The 15,438-nt window shown below is 37.6% G+C and overlaps 1 long non-coding RNA gene across 7 annotated transcripts; it reads left to right on the top strand.

The window, feature by feature from the left end:
* The first annotated feature begins 3,066 nt into the window (after positions 1 to 3,066).
* Positions 3,067 to 10,309, top strand: LOC111864027. 7 transcript variants are annotated; one of them, XR_002842723.2, is made up of 9 exons: positions 3,087 to 3,158; positions 3,313 to 3,517; positions 3,865 to 3,991; positions 4,929 to 5,076; positions 5,869 to 5,945; positions 6,943 to 7,083; positions 7,915 to 7,997; positions 9,277 to 9,392; positions 9,890 to 10,309. It is a non-coding gene; the product is annotated as an uncharacterized LOC111864027 (long non-coding RNA). The 7 variants fall into 7 exon arrangements; XR_004512975.1 differs by lacking the exon at positions 3,313 to 3,517 and having other exon boundaries at positions 3,067 to 3,104; XR_002842725.2 differs by having other exon boundaries at positions 3,078 to 3,517; positions 9,277 to 9,378.
* The last annotated feature ends 5,129 nt before the right edge of the window (positions 10,310 to 15,438 follow it).

The following is a 15,438-nucleotide window of genomic DNA, read 5'->3' as shown; positions in this document are numbered from 1 at the left end:
TTATTGTGAGTTTCATAAACTATACAGATAATGGACCAAGTCACAGAGTATATCCTTCATTAATAGTAGAGTGAATTCACTGACTACACAACACGTTTTTTATTATCACTACATGTTATGACCTCAAGAGGTCATCCTCAGGATGAATTCACTCTACTATTGATTAAACACACAACGGGATGCAAGAAACAATTAAAATTATAGCCTTCATTGTCAGTGGAAATTCATGTACTTCACGTAGAACTTGTAAACCTAGAGAACATTATAATGAAATAAATAGCTCATGACCACTTATATTTCATCAGAATACTGGACATTTTCCCACTCTGTGTATAATGTGCAGAGCAACTAAATTATAATGAACTTCAGTGTAGAAATATAAGATCTGAAGGTGTGTAAATTATGTTTTTTTTTGTACACAATGTCCAGCTCTGACTTAGTTTCTGCGTGAATAGAAAATTGCTGCAATTGTTCCTGATTTTGGCCAGTCTTTTCAGTTAAATGCCACAGTAGCAGCTTAAAACTGATCATAATCACTTTCTTCTTGCACTCTTTGATATATGGGTACACAGTAGTGTAATCAGTTGAAGCACTATGCTGTAAGTTGGAAGGTCGTGGGTTTGATTCCCTATGGGTTATTGTACTTTTAAATTGATCTAATCCTTGTAGCCACAATATGGCCCTGGATTTGACTCAGCCTTTAACAGAAGTGAGTACCAGGAACTTTCCTGGGGGGTAAGGATTGGCTGGCGTGTAAGACTGACAAATTCACTGTCATCTATAAGCCGATTATTTAGAACATGTGGGAGCCTCGACATCTCAGAAACCTATGGGCCTCCAAGACCTGTTACAGGGATAGTATTGCCTTTTTTACCCTTTACTTTTCAATATATAATCCACTTCTCGTATGCTGTGCTAAGCAACAGCTGATACACCTGTAAAATAACCTATGAATCAGCTTATTATCTACAAGTATTCTACATAAAATTTCATCTTCTTAAAATTAAAACCACAGATATCATTGAAATAGCCTTTTTTAATTTGGAATACATGCAGCGTTTATTCAAAATAAATTTACACTTTATACAACTAGATGAAGATGTACAAGAGTACAGATAGCTGTTCTGTTGAGAAGAGTAGTCATTGCAGTGCTGCAGTCTTACTACCATGTTCTGTAGGAGAGGAGGCATCAAGCATGGCAGATAACCCCATTTTCCATATTTTAAAAAGAAACCTGAAGACCCTCCAACTGATCCAGCAATGGCACAAGATGATCCAGTCAACCCTGACAATCCACAGCCAGGGCACTCCTCTGGAATATATAATGTCTACATAATTATATTTTAGTACAGAATGAATGTGATGTATATCCACTTATACAATGTTTATGTTTAAATGTTCTGTATTACTTTATGAAGTAAAAGAAGAGAGAGTTTTAGTTTAAAACATAGAATATGATCCAAGAATAAACCTATACCAACCATGTCTCCCCAGACATACAGAGAAATGCGGTCAGCATTAATACAGGTTAAAGGTGAGAAGGCACCGGGAATAGATAACATCACTCTTGAGGTTCTTAAAGGAGATGTTGACTTGTTACAACCAATGTTAGAGAAGAGATGGAACGAAGGAAAAGTCCCAGCAGATTGGAAGAAAGATTTGATTGCAAAACTACCAAAGAAATGGGATACTACCAATTGCCTACCATAAATGAGTGCATAACTTAGAACTTTATAACAGCAAACCTTCCGTTGCTGGCTGTATCTTTTATAATAAATTACCCAATAGTATTAAACAGCTTGACAATAAAAACCAGTTTATAAGGGAACTTAAGAATTTGCTCATAAATAGATGCTACTACTCAATTGATGACTATATGAATGATAAATTCTGTAATGCTGGATAGTTATATATGCTGCATGTGATATTGCTACATATTTTGTGAATTTGTTGGTTTATAATTTGTTGTAATTTTGTTGGTTTTATAACTCGTTTCATGAGATATGTCCTACTTTAATGTAGTCTGATCTGTGGTATGGGTAAATATGAATTAATTAATGTATAGATAATTCTGAATTATTGGAATTTTTACATGTTTGATGTAAATACTCATTGCATATTTGCACGTTCATTGGTTTTGATCTTATTGCATCTTGCTAATTTTATAATTTATTTGAGTGAATGAATGTTTGGATAAATTCTATTATGCTGCATATTGATATATGCTAGATATGATAGTCATTACATATTTTGTGATTTTATTTGTTATGAATTCTCGCACCTTGCTAATTTTATAATTTATTACTTGTGGCATGTTCTACACCTGTGTGGTCCGATCTGTGGATAGTAAATATTGAATATATGAATGTATGGATAAACTATGATATATTAGATTATGATACATGCTAGATGTAAATAATCATTACATATCTTGTGTGTTTACTGGTTTAGAATCTACTGTATTTTGTTAATTTTATATTTTATATTATGTGACATGTCCTATATCAAGGTAATCTGATCTACAGGATGAATAAACATGAATGAATGAATGAATGAATGAATGAATGCAACAACTGATGAGGTATCACTCTTGTACTCGTAAGTATACTAAGGTGCTCTTAAGGATAATTCTGAATAGAGGAAAGGAAGTTGTAGAGCTACATCTTCATAAGAAGCAGATTGACTTTTGTACAAATCATGGTGGTGTGGACCTTATTAATAAAGTACCTCGTATTCAAGAAATTTAAAGAAGAATAAAACAATTATTCAGAGCCCTTTCTGATGCGGCGATAGAACTTGAGAATGTTATGTGGGAGAAGAAGCCAAGACACATGAGTTAATAAAAAGTAACAACAAAAAACGGTAATGGTACAATAAACCGTGTATAAAATACGGTCACATGTTTATGGCCCGTGACCGATAATAATTGGTTTTGGATTGGATAATCGGATTTGTTAACACCCTTTACAAACCTTCTTAACCAATCATGGATATTTTATAATTCCCGGCTAGCTGAAGAAATTCTATTAGGTGGTAGAGAAATTTCTGCAGTGGTAGCACTGTGAACTGGCATGGACCCCTCGGTCCCATCAGTCGTGCAGAAGGTGCAGAATGTAGCTTGTCGTTATGCAAACTAAGCTATCAATCCAGTTTAAAATGTACAAATATTGCATTATCTTTGATCAAAGTACAAAATTAATTTTGTTTTTTGTTCTTGTAGTTTAATGGCACTCAGCATACGAGAGCTGTGTGATGTTAAGTATAAATTATATTATAAGTTGAATAATTTTTGTGTTTCTACAAAATTGTAAGGAGCTGCATAAGAAATTCCCGAGAGATCGATCATTACTCCTATTGATACCCAAAATGGCAGTTCGTACAGTGGTTAATGGTGATGACACTCAAGTTTTCATCAATGATAGTAGTGAACAAGTGAGGCAACGAGTGCTTGTTGTCATAAATTTAAAATAGAACTCAGATCAGCACAAAAAATTGTTGAACTGCTATAAGAAGTACCGTAAGTACAGACCCACGTTACTTCAACAGTTCGAACTAAAAAAAAAGGGGGGGGGGGAANAAACCGGAATGGGTTCTTGTGTTCACGAATCTCCGCTGGAACATCTGGCTAACCTGACTTAGTTTATTCATGGTTTTTCACAGTACAACTAGGCAAATGTTTATTGGACTTAGTATCCCTAATCAGGTGACAAGCATGAAGACTTCTGAATACATTATTTACTAATCATCAGCCATTTGATACTATATAGTTTCCGCTATGAAGTGTGTTGTGAAATCATGAAAGGAAATGTGGTGCAGGAGCAGTTTTGAATGTTGTTAATAATCGGACACACCTTTCTCCACCAGAAGAGATTCTGTCCAACATCAAAATTGAGCCTAATGACAGCAAACTGGACCTACAGATAGCCCTCAAGAAAGCACGGAGACTGAAGCTGCAGGAGGCTGTACAGAATCAAAGAACAGTGTAGAAAAGGTACATCACATCAGCAGATTTCCTTTTTAATCCTTCTCACAAATGTTTGGCTGTAGTAGGGGTCATTTCTCTTGTTCAGTCAAGGCCATCTTCCCCTCTCTGCTTTTTCTCCCTGAGACAAGAGAGGAGCAGCCCTATGGATAGTTGTTGGGAGGTGACAAAATTGTCTGTAGCCACAGAATCCTGTGCCATGTTTAGTTCCTACACAGTGTCACCAAATGTTCCAGTTATAAAATGTTGCACAGAACCTTGTAGTAAAGTTCATTATGATGTTTCCTCCTTGGTTACTTTACAAAACCATTGTACCCTAGAGAAACTATATTGTAATTTAACCTGAGGACTATTAAATTGTTTCTCTCACAGTTTGTTATTGTGGACCTCAAACCAGTAAATCATATCTTCACATTTAAGTAATATCCTTTTTTACTGTGCTACAAACTGAAAGGTCATGGGTTCAATTCCCAGTTAGGTAATTGGATTTTTAGATTGACCGAATCCTTCCAGTCACAGTATGACCCTGGGGTCAACTCAGCCCCTAACAGAAATAAGTACCAGGAATATTCTTTGGAGGGAAAGGGCAGCTGGCGTGTAAGGCTGACAACCTCACCGCCATCAGTGAGCTTCTTGTTGAGAAAGTATGGGAGTCTTGACGTCTCGCACCCCTGTGGGCCTCCACAGCCTATTACAGGGAGAGCTCTACCTTTTTTATACTATCATCCTTTCTTGTATTTTGGTTATTGAGACCTGTTATGGCCTCCTGTGAAATAGGCACCAGGGGCTGTTTCCCCAGGTGTGGGAGTGGCATGGAGCTGGCCACTCACCTCCATCTAGAGCGTAACCAATTAAACATAGGGACAGCTTTGCATTTTTGGATACTACAAAACGGAATGCTGTATAGCTACATAATTTAACTGTTTGTGATTTGTGATGTTTGTAGGTGGCAGAGTCAGTACTGGAGAGAAACTCAGAAGGAAACACGGAAGGTGGTTCCATTGTGCTAAATGCTACAGCAGAATTCTGCCGTACGTTGAGTGATGTCCCCATTTATGGCTGGCAACAGGGATGAGGACACTCAGGAACTACTTGTGAGTGCAATATAACCATCAGCAGATAAATGTACACTTGGCAAGGCACTTTGATTTAGCATGTGTCAAGACTAGATGCAGTCCATTGCCCATCTACAGTTAATTACTGCAGCTGCAACAGAATTAGAATATATTTTAATTACAGTTGAATTCCATGATAATGGATATATAAATTACTGAACTGTAAACATCCAACAGAAATCCTAGAAATGAAAGCACTCGTTATACAATTAGAATGTGATAGTTGAGATGGTAGAACCTTTTTCTTCTTCTTCTTCACACATGGTACCTTCTGGAATGGAATGCTGTATAATGTGATAAGGTCCATAAGCATTTTGAAGGAATGGCAGTGGACTTAAAGGATGTTACTTCCCAGAAGATAGTGCCTTTCTTAATCTCCTCTTCAAGAATCTCAAATCCAGTCTTTTTTTCCCCATCTTTTATTTCTTTTTTCTCCCTGTGCCATGTGCATGATACAAGGGTAGAAAAGACGCTACTAGGAATTGTATGTGAAATTGAAATAGGGATGAATAAATAGCTCAGAACATGACTAAATGAAAAACCAATAATTCTTGTAATTTTATTCATTTCAAAGTGAATTGAATGTTAATTGTCACAGTATTCTCACTGCAAACTCAGAATTAGTTTGGCAGGTGTACAGTGCTTGGCAGAATGAGAGGATGTNGTGGGTAAGCAGTTCAGGTTTCAGTCTATCTCAAGGTAATTTTGAATTGGTAATTTTTGGACTGCGCATTTGCGTTCTGCTAATCTCGTACAAAATTTACATTGCAGGAAGAAGGAAATGACTGAAGAGGAGAAACGTCAGGAAGAAGAAGGCAAACATGGAGCTTGGAATGAAGTTGAGATTGGTGAGTCATTAGCAGATTCTTTATGTACAACATAGGCCTATTCAAATTAAGAGATATTGACACTTTAGTATTGGTTTTAATTGTTGCGTATTATATTTCATAAATTTCATAAATGGTATGCCATATTTAATCATATACTTCAGTTTTGTTAGGGGTTTTAGTAGAAACACATTAATAATTACTGTTTAATATTAGTAGTGGTATGATAGTTGGTTGAGGCGCTATGCTACAAGTTGGAAGGTCATGGGTTCAAGTCCAGATGAGGTCATTAATTTTTTTCAATTGACCTGATCCTGCCAGCTGCACTATGGCGCTGGGGTCGACTCAGCCTCCTAACAAAAATGAGTACCAGGAATTTTCGTGGGGGGTAAAGAGCGGCCGGTGTGTGTGAGGCTGACAACCTCACCGCCATCTGTGAGCCAATTGTCTAGAAAATGTGGGAGCCTCAACGTCTCACAACCCTATGGACCTCCACAGTCAGTTACAGGGATAACTTTACTTTCCCCCCCCCCCGTATAGTGTCTTGGTATGTAATGAATGTCACTCATGAAGAATGCCGTCTTCTGGGATGTGGCACTGTATAGATATTGTGTAAACCGATGTTTTGGAGGAATGTATCGCCTCCATCTTCAGAGTATAAAATTCCACAAGCGAGGAACTAGCATGAGCAGGTGGCTGCAGACTAAGTCACCTAAGTTGTCCTGTAGCTGTCAGATCTTCTCCGCAGCAGGCCTTAAGGAAGAGAATTGTCATGGGCACAAGGATCGGCCACTTGCTTTGATTATGGAGTAGTGCAGGAGATTTTGAAGGGTAAAGAATATCTGAGCTTTGAATACTTTGTCATCTCCTCTATAACTGAATTGCAAGTCTCATCTTGTCTCTCAGGTTTGACCCACTTGAGTATTAGGGAGATGTACATGATGGTCAAGACAGGACGAAGTAAGCAAGCAAGACTAATTAGGGAACTTAATATACAGCATTGCTTTATCTTTTCCAGAGATGATGAAAAGTTTGGGTGTCGTGAGGGTTACAGTGGTCCGACCTCAGACTTAAAAGAAAAGGAGGGCTACAAACCTAGTGTTAAACTCGACTACATAGATGATGATGGACACGTACTTAATGCAAAGGAGACTTTCAGGTTAGCACAGATAATAACATATCTGTTTTTAAGATAGGTCACACTGTGGAGGGTAGCCTGTACAATGGTAGTACATTCTTTAGAGCAGAAAAAAGTTTCCACAGTAATTGCCATTTTAAGAATTCAATCCCCACCAGCATCTGTGTATAGATTTTTCTGCTCACAGATGATGCCTTCACATCTACCAGAGTTTGAGCTTCAGAAATACAAAGGATACTCTCCCCGTGGGATAAAGCCCGTGTTAAATTGTAGGGTCCCTTTGCTGACCAGCACTATCATGATTATGCTATCATGGATGGTGAGATTATTGTCTTCCACCTCAGATGCTTTCAGTAGAACTTTTTATTTTGACTTACTTTTCTCCCATTCTGTGTGTGACAGTTTGTAACTAGCCAACATATTGTGACATTTTAATGCGTAAATACTTTGTACTTGATGTAGTTTGTTGTGCAGGCATAGAATGTGGCAGAATGGATCATTTTGCAGATAGGTTGCATGAATTAGGAAGAAACATGCCTCAAAATTATTACTATCTCATTGTACTTTTATTAAAATATTTTGTGTTAATCATTTCAATCCCTGCGACTTTAATGTGCTGTAGTATGCCCATTTCTGGTTATTGGCTGTATGAGTAAGTTGTGTTGGAAAACGGAATGTTACATATTTTTATTATTTCACAAAATAACAGACTGAACTATATATGGATCATACCCTTTTTTCTGGCTGAAACTTCAGGATGAAAGGATTTTACATGTTACTTGGAAACATGGCCACATTCTGTAAGATCCTAAAATACAGTGACTTTAATGTTGTCTCTATTTCTAATTTCAGATACCGGTCTCATGAATTTCATGGAAAGGGACCTGGCAAAAATAAAGTGGAGAAAACGAATGAAGAAAACTGAACAGGAAGGAGTGAGTATCAGTCCAGATCTGGTCATGAGCTCTTATTTCTAATACAAGCTGGAAGGTCATGGGTTCAAGTCCCAATGAAGTCAATTTTTTCAATTGACCTAATCCTTCCAGCCACGCTATGGCCCTGGGGTCGACTCAGCCTCTAATAGAAATGAGTACCAGGAATATTCTTGGGGGTAAAGGGTGGCCGGTGCTGACAACCTTGCCGATATCTTTGAGCCGATTGTCTAGAAAAGGTGGGAACCTCAACATCTCACAACCGTATGGCCTCCACGGCCTGCTACAGGGATACCTTTACTTTACTTTAGTATATTGTAGCACCCTGCTGCACTTCATTTAGTACCAAATTGTTTCACAGTCTCATGTGCAGCATGTCCTTCTGTAAAACTTCCTAAAAGCTATTCACTACATGTTTTGACCTATAAGGTCATTATCAGGTGTTTTAAAATTATAAATGAGGAAACTGATGTGCTTCCATATTGTGGTTGTTGGTCATCACTATGCAGTCCCTTCTATTCGCATGTATATATGAAGTGGCAGGTTGTTCTGCCTGTTGTGTTACGCTGCGTGTCCCTCTTGCACTGCATAACACAGCAGGCAGAGCAACCAGCCACTTCATGTATACATGCTCATAGAAGGGACCGCATAGTGATGACCAACAACCACAATTTGGAAGCACATCAGTTTCCTCATTTATCAATAGACCACTGTAGGTCGCGGTGCAAGGGCTGAGAAGGCCCACCCCTTGTACATTCATTCTTCATTTATAATTTATAATTTTAAACACCTGATGATGACCTTACAGGTCAAAACATGTACTGAATAACTTCTAGAAAGTTCAATAGAAGGACATGCTGCGCATGAGACTGTGAAACCATCTGATGTTATTTCTAAATGGTGCTCCATAAATGTCCATTCCATAATGTCCATGATTCCACATAGCAGATAGATATCCATCCACACTTTTTGTGCATTCATTTCCTGCTGACTACAAACATACACAGTAGCTTCAGTCCAGGGACAGAAGGGAATACTGCAACTTTGTGGCAAGTCAGATAGAGCCTCGTCATAAAACACATAACATATTTGTTCAATTGTCATTAGGCTAGTAGACATAGACACAGACCATGGGTTGGAAATTGGGAGGAATTGATGACTTCTAGCAGCAGACTAACTTAAAATCTGGCCAGTGACAGGAGCTGCAGATATTACAGAATGTTTAAGGGCAAACAGACTGTGCCCCATCTGAAGGTGATTAATTTTTTTTTTTTGTTTCCAGTTGATGAAACAGATGAGCTCAACAGACACCCACTCGGAACGCTTAGCCTCTTGCAGCAGAAGCAGAAAGAAATGCAGTCTCCATTCGTGGGCCTTAGTGGCGGTAAACAAACATGAGTATGCTTTTTGTCTGCATTCATTGAAAAGAACAACCAGTTCTAATTAAAAAAAATCGTATTCATTAACTGACAGACTTAGACATGAGAACGCAGATTACTAGATGAAACCAGTGAACTCAATTCAAAATTTGTCTAATCTTAACATTGCAAATAACAGTAATTCGTAGCTTTAACTTGAAGGCTGAGTAGATGGGAAGCCATATAGTAATGTTGTATGGTGATTATACTGCTGCAAAGTAAATATTTGTTTTTCTCTGAGCATGTCACTTGTCTTGTTATAAGTTGTAGACTGTACACTATAAAGTGTCATTTTAATGATGGATTGATTAATAAAACTTTCCTCCTTGGTACTGTGAAGCTTTACTAAAAATTTCTGTTTTTGATGCAGAATATGAAATTTCATTTTCAAAAAGAAAACCACCATGTGAGGTTTTTGTGAGATCTTCAAGTTTAACATGAGCATTGCTACATTTTCTTTATTTCTTTCTTTTTCAGGGCAACCATCTCAAAAACTAAACTGCAAATTCTTCATGAAATGTGCTGGCACTAACTCTGAACTTTGGTGTGGACTTATGTTTTATCATTTCTTACTGTCTGGAATATCATCTCTATTTTTAAATAAGACACAGCTTGCAGCTGCCAACAGTGCCTATGTGTACTGGAAGGAAGGCCACAGAGCTCATGTCACATTCAAATGAGTACAGTGGTTCTCCTGCTGGCACCTGAAAGCTGAAAAGTACAATTTCTAGTGATTAGTTGCTTGCTTATAGGATTTGAGCCAGACATACAGCCAAGCTAAATCATACATGAAGTAATTATATTAGACCTTTCTTGAATGCAACAGCAATATTGTATCCTTCCAAGGGAAGAAAGAAACCCTTGTTCAGGTGTAGACGAGTATGAAAAGCTGTAAAACTATACAAGCAACAGGATCAGAAGATTTACAGTCTACTGCAGATCATTGTAAAGCACCACTGATATATCACTGAAACATTTGTAGTGGGTTATAAATGTGACTTGGTTCATTCTGGTCTGTCACGCTAGTAATTGTGTACAAGGTTTTTAACCACTGTCCAGTGTGACTGATAAAAGTTTTTAATTTTTCATCCTTTACACTTTTCGGTCAAAACGACCATCTTCAGAAAGATATTATCAACACATATGGAAACTACTGTTACATGTCATACATATATATGTTATATCTTTTAACTAATATTAAGATGTACATTGATTTGTTAAAACATCCAAAAATTATTACAATTAGTCTGTTTACAAAATAATGTTCAGTATTTGTTTTAAATTAGAACCAATTTGGTTTCTTGTCCTTACACTTCTGTAATAATTTTAGATGTTTTAACAAATCAATGTACATCTTAATATTAGTTAAATGATATAACATATATATCTGTGACATGTAACAGTAGTTTCCATAAGTGTTGATAATATCCTTCTGCAGATGGTCATTTGGACTGAAACATATAAAGGATGAAAAATTAAAAACAACTTTTATCCGTCACACTGGATGGTGGTTACTAATCTTATATGAGGTTATAAAAGTCCTATGTTTAATCCACATGCAGATGATCAAGAGTCTTCTGTAGGTATACAAAAACTTGAAAGACACATAGACTCGGCCTGAAATATCAGGTCATGAAACTGTGTAAGACTGATCTTAAGGCATCTTCTTGGAGGTGGTGGTGATGATTTGAACCCAAAATGAATATATAAGTCAATGCTGAACATTACCTGAAGTCTGAATTGTAATCCTAATGTGTTACTAATCTTCACTTAAGAAGATGCACAGACAGACTCCAGGTGTTCCCAAACTTACATTTTTCTTGATATCAGTAATGTATAACTGTAAGTTGACGTCAGTCACATATATTCCAGCCACCTAATTATTTAAGACAGTTTCAGTATTTTTTAGTCTTTGTTAATATAAATTTACTTGAAATGACAGTATTACAAAAGTTGTTACATTTGTGTATTTCTTCGTGAATTAGGGATTATAATTTAAAACATTAGGTGCATGAAGAATATGTTCAGTTAGTGTGGTTACTTGCAAGGTTGGAATTATGTGTGGAGTTGATTTTAGTTTGTAACATTCTCACTCAGAGCAGTCTGCTTATGGTAATTGACGGTCATTACTATCGGTCCTTACCATAGGTAATTAATTTTTCAGTAAATGGTTTTCAAACAAAAGGTAAGACACACCTATCAAAAGAAACTGAAGATTTCATTTCTTTATTGGTCAGTATCCTGTTGAGAAAGATACAATAAAATAGTTTTACTTGGTGTACCACTTAAATGTATATCATCTTTAGGAAAAATGAAAAAAAAATGCTTAACTTTCATGATATGTTTGTATGCACTCAAAATTTTCACTGTAAACTTGAGGTGGCCATGTGCAGTTGGAACCCAGGCAGGGCCACTGAAGCACCAGGCTGATAGCTTTAAATGGTTGCAATGGTAGACTTGCCATTTCTTATTAATTTGTACAGATTTCCTAACAGACTCACTACTGTGATGAAGACTTGTTCAAACAATGCTCTGAGAATTGATTTCATTATGTAATGTAATTCATCTGCACTGATCACAGTTCAGTTTAATCAGTACAGCACAATTACTGTATGGTTGTAGTGTGTCAATATTTCTTGTTCATGAATGGAAGTACAGTCATCTACAAGCACCATTGTTATGTATGAGGTTTGATATATTCATGGCAATGATCATGAGGAAGTTGGAAATGACGCTGTTTAGGTGGGTAGGAGTCTGCCAACATTTTGGAGGAACGTACTGCCACCTTCGTAAGGGTAGACTTCTACTCCATACATTGTATCACATCCTGACTTTTCCGCAATATTATTGAGGACAAGTCTTCTAAATGTAATCCTCTGTAATTTGTTTTAACCAACACTGCAGACAAATATACTTCCTCCATCTTCAGGATGGAAAATGGAAGCTGAAGGCATTGTGTTTCTCTGAAATGTCATTTCACTTCTACCAACCTACACAGTATCATACCCTGTATCATCAGCCAAATGAAACTGGTGTTTGTGGATGACCTGATTTCATATTATGAATTGAAACATCTGTACCTCCGTAATCGAAATGATATCTGGAGTCATCCTAAAGATGGAGGCACACATTCCACCAAAACGTTAGTATCCACCTATCAGACTGCAGCATGGTGTGTTTCATCAGAACCCTGGTATCCGCCTGCCAGACTACAACACAGTGTTATAGCACACAACGTCCCCACCAAGGAACTTTATGATTATACAGCTTTCCAGTTTTGTCAGGAAAGAACTTGTCGCTGAGATGGGGGAACACAAATACTTTTCATTTCCGTGTATCCTGTTGTGTTCAGAGATACTGGGTTTTCGGACTTTGTCCATCATTTGGATTCGAAATAACTAAAAACACAATGTTTCGGAAACTGGATGTGTTTCCGCCCTCAGGCGAGGGAAGACACCTACTCTGTTGGGTCCCTTAGAAAGAGCTAGCCTCAATCACTGGACCCTGGACACATCCAGTTTCTGAAACATTGTGTTTTTAGTTATTTCAAATCCGGACGATGGACATAGTCTGAAAACCAAGTATCTCTGTGTGTTATACACCATCCTGTTGTGTTATTATATACAATTCTTTATTGGAGTCTGTAGTAACACAACAACATAACGGTCAAGGGTCAAATTACATAACTACATGTTCTGGCTTTTTAAAGCCATCATCAGGCAAAGCACATGATTACTAATTGTGTCTGAATACAGTAATAACGTGTTTTCCCTGCTGATGGCTTTAAAAGGCCGAATCATGTAGCTGGGTAATTTTGACCTTGACCATTATATGAGTATTGTTGTGTTATGATGGACTGCAATAAAGAATTGAACACAAATACATACAATATTTTTGTTGGAACATGCTGGGAAGCATCCACTTGGCAAAGCAAAAGTGGTGGAAGGAAGATATCAAACCAGATCTTGACAAAACTGGATATAAGACTGGATCATGCCGTGTCCACTGGTGGGCTTTGGTATTATCAACATTCATCCTGGAAGTGTATGCTGAAAAGTAATGCCTCCATAGGACCGGTGAAAATGTTGTTCTGTCCCGCCAGACTTACATAAGTACAGGTACTCCTTGGTATATGCAAGTTGGAAACATGTTTCATTTTAATGCAGTCAATTTTATTTAGACCTGTAACACTTGCTTTAGTATGAACTAATTGCTGGCCCGTGAAGAGAGGTGAGAAGAAGGGGGGATTAGGATGCTGTGCAGGTGTGGAGGAGGAATGCAAGGGGAGAAGAGAAAGTTTGGCCTACCTGATAACATTTATGTCATTGTGACTCCTTTTGGGAATACAACTAATGCATTAATTGATGAATACTTGTACATGAAATATGTCAGCTGTGGCTGGACTGCAGAAGTGGTTGTTTGAGAAGTAATTGTATAAAATAGGGAACAAAGTTCAAGGAAGGCATTTCTGTTTCAATGAAATTGCTGTTATGGAAAAGAAAGCAGGAGTCGTTACTTTCAGCATGCCCTTGTACAAGCTCTGTCACCAGGAGAAGACAGATACACTTCCCAGTGAAATATCCCACATTGTGAAATTGGAAATTTCATAATGTTAATTGAAATCCATATTTAAATATTTGTTGCTTAATCCCCAGTGGTCTCCTGCGTACAGAGCACACTTGCCATTGTATCACATTACTACATGGAACACAGAATACCTATGGCAGTCATAGCTTCTGTCCCTAACAGTGATATTATATCAAAAGTGCCAGTTCTTTATAGCAGTTCAGAAAAAGAAAATGTTATAAGCTGTCTATTCATGTATGGGTAGTCACATTTTGAAATTTCTGTGGCATGTAACAAATACTGTGTACGTCTGAAATAAAATTACCCTACTTTATCTTTTATCGGCAGTGTAAACCTCACATTAAACATAAGATTTGAAGCTTTCATGGCAGCTGCAGTGGATGAAATCTGCTCTGGCTTTCAGCCATGTCAATTGGTTAAGTATCACCAATGTCACAGGGACCATCTCTCTCCCTATCATCAGACGTGGCTGATAGCCCAAGAATATTTTATCAGCTCATGTCACAACTTTCACCCTTTAAAACAGGGTTACAAGATCTCATTGCTGTCTGTGTATGCTCCCTTCCCTGAACCTATTCATCCATGATGTATCATTAAAATATTCTTCCAGGTAAGTCAGTTACATATATGAGTAGAAAGGAAATGTGACATAGGAACGAGTATTTCACAATAATGCTGCTGCCGCTGCTACTAACAAGGATGACGGCAGTTTTCTATGGGTAATGAGTAAAGTCTTCAAAAGACACCATTTTACCATCCACAGTATTCCAGCCCCATCAATAGATTTTTTTCTTTAATATTTCACCACACTACAGAAGCTATGGATGAAGCTGAGCAAAATTTCCGCAATTGGGAATTAAAAAAAAAACGGTACTTTACGTTTTAGTCGTTTTCGGTTAGCAGGAAAACCTGGTACCTTGAACAACCTTCAGGAGCACAGTATTGATCGCAAATGAATTACATTTAAAAATCCCGGTACTTTTTCGTTTTAATGGACTTCGGTTATTTGGAAAACCTGGTGGTTATTCTGAAAACCCGGAGGTTATTTGGAAAACCCGGAGCAAGACAGTGTTTGAGCACATTTTGTGCATACAGCAAGAAATGTAAACAAACCCGGTTACTTGGAAAACCCGGAAGGTTTTTCTGAAAACCCGAAGGTTATTTGGAAAACCCGGAAGGTTTTTCTGAAAACCCGGAGCAAAACAGTATTTGAGCACATCTTGTGCATACAGTAAGAAATGTAAACAAACCCCGGAACTTTTTGTTATCACCAGGGTACTTTCCGTTGCACCGCGGCAAAATGTAAACAAAAACTCTGTACTTTCCGTTGCACCGCGGCAAAATGTAAACAAAAACCCGGTACTTTCCGATGCACCGCGGCAAGAACACAAACATGCGGCAGTTACACGACCATGAGTAATGAGTAGCCAATCAGCATT

Source organism: Cryptotermes secundus, unplaced genomic scaffold (assembly GCF_002891405.2).
Source record: "Cryptotermes secundus unplaced genomic scaffold, Csec_1.0 scaffold303, whole genome shotgun sequence".
Classification (NCBI taxonomy): domain Eukaryota; kingdom Metazoa; phylum Arthropoda; class Insecta; order Blattodea; family Kalotermitidae; genus Cryptotermes; species Cryptotermes secundus.
The sequence above is the reverse complement of the archived record's forward strand: the minus strand, read 5'-3'. Positions and strand labels throughout refer to the sequence as shown.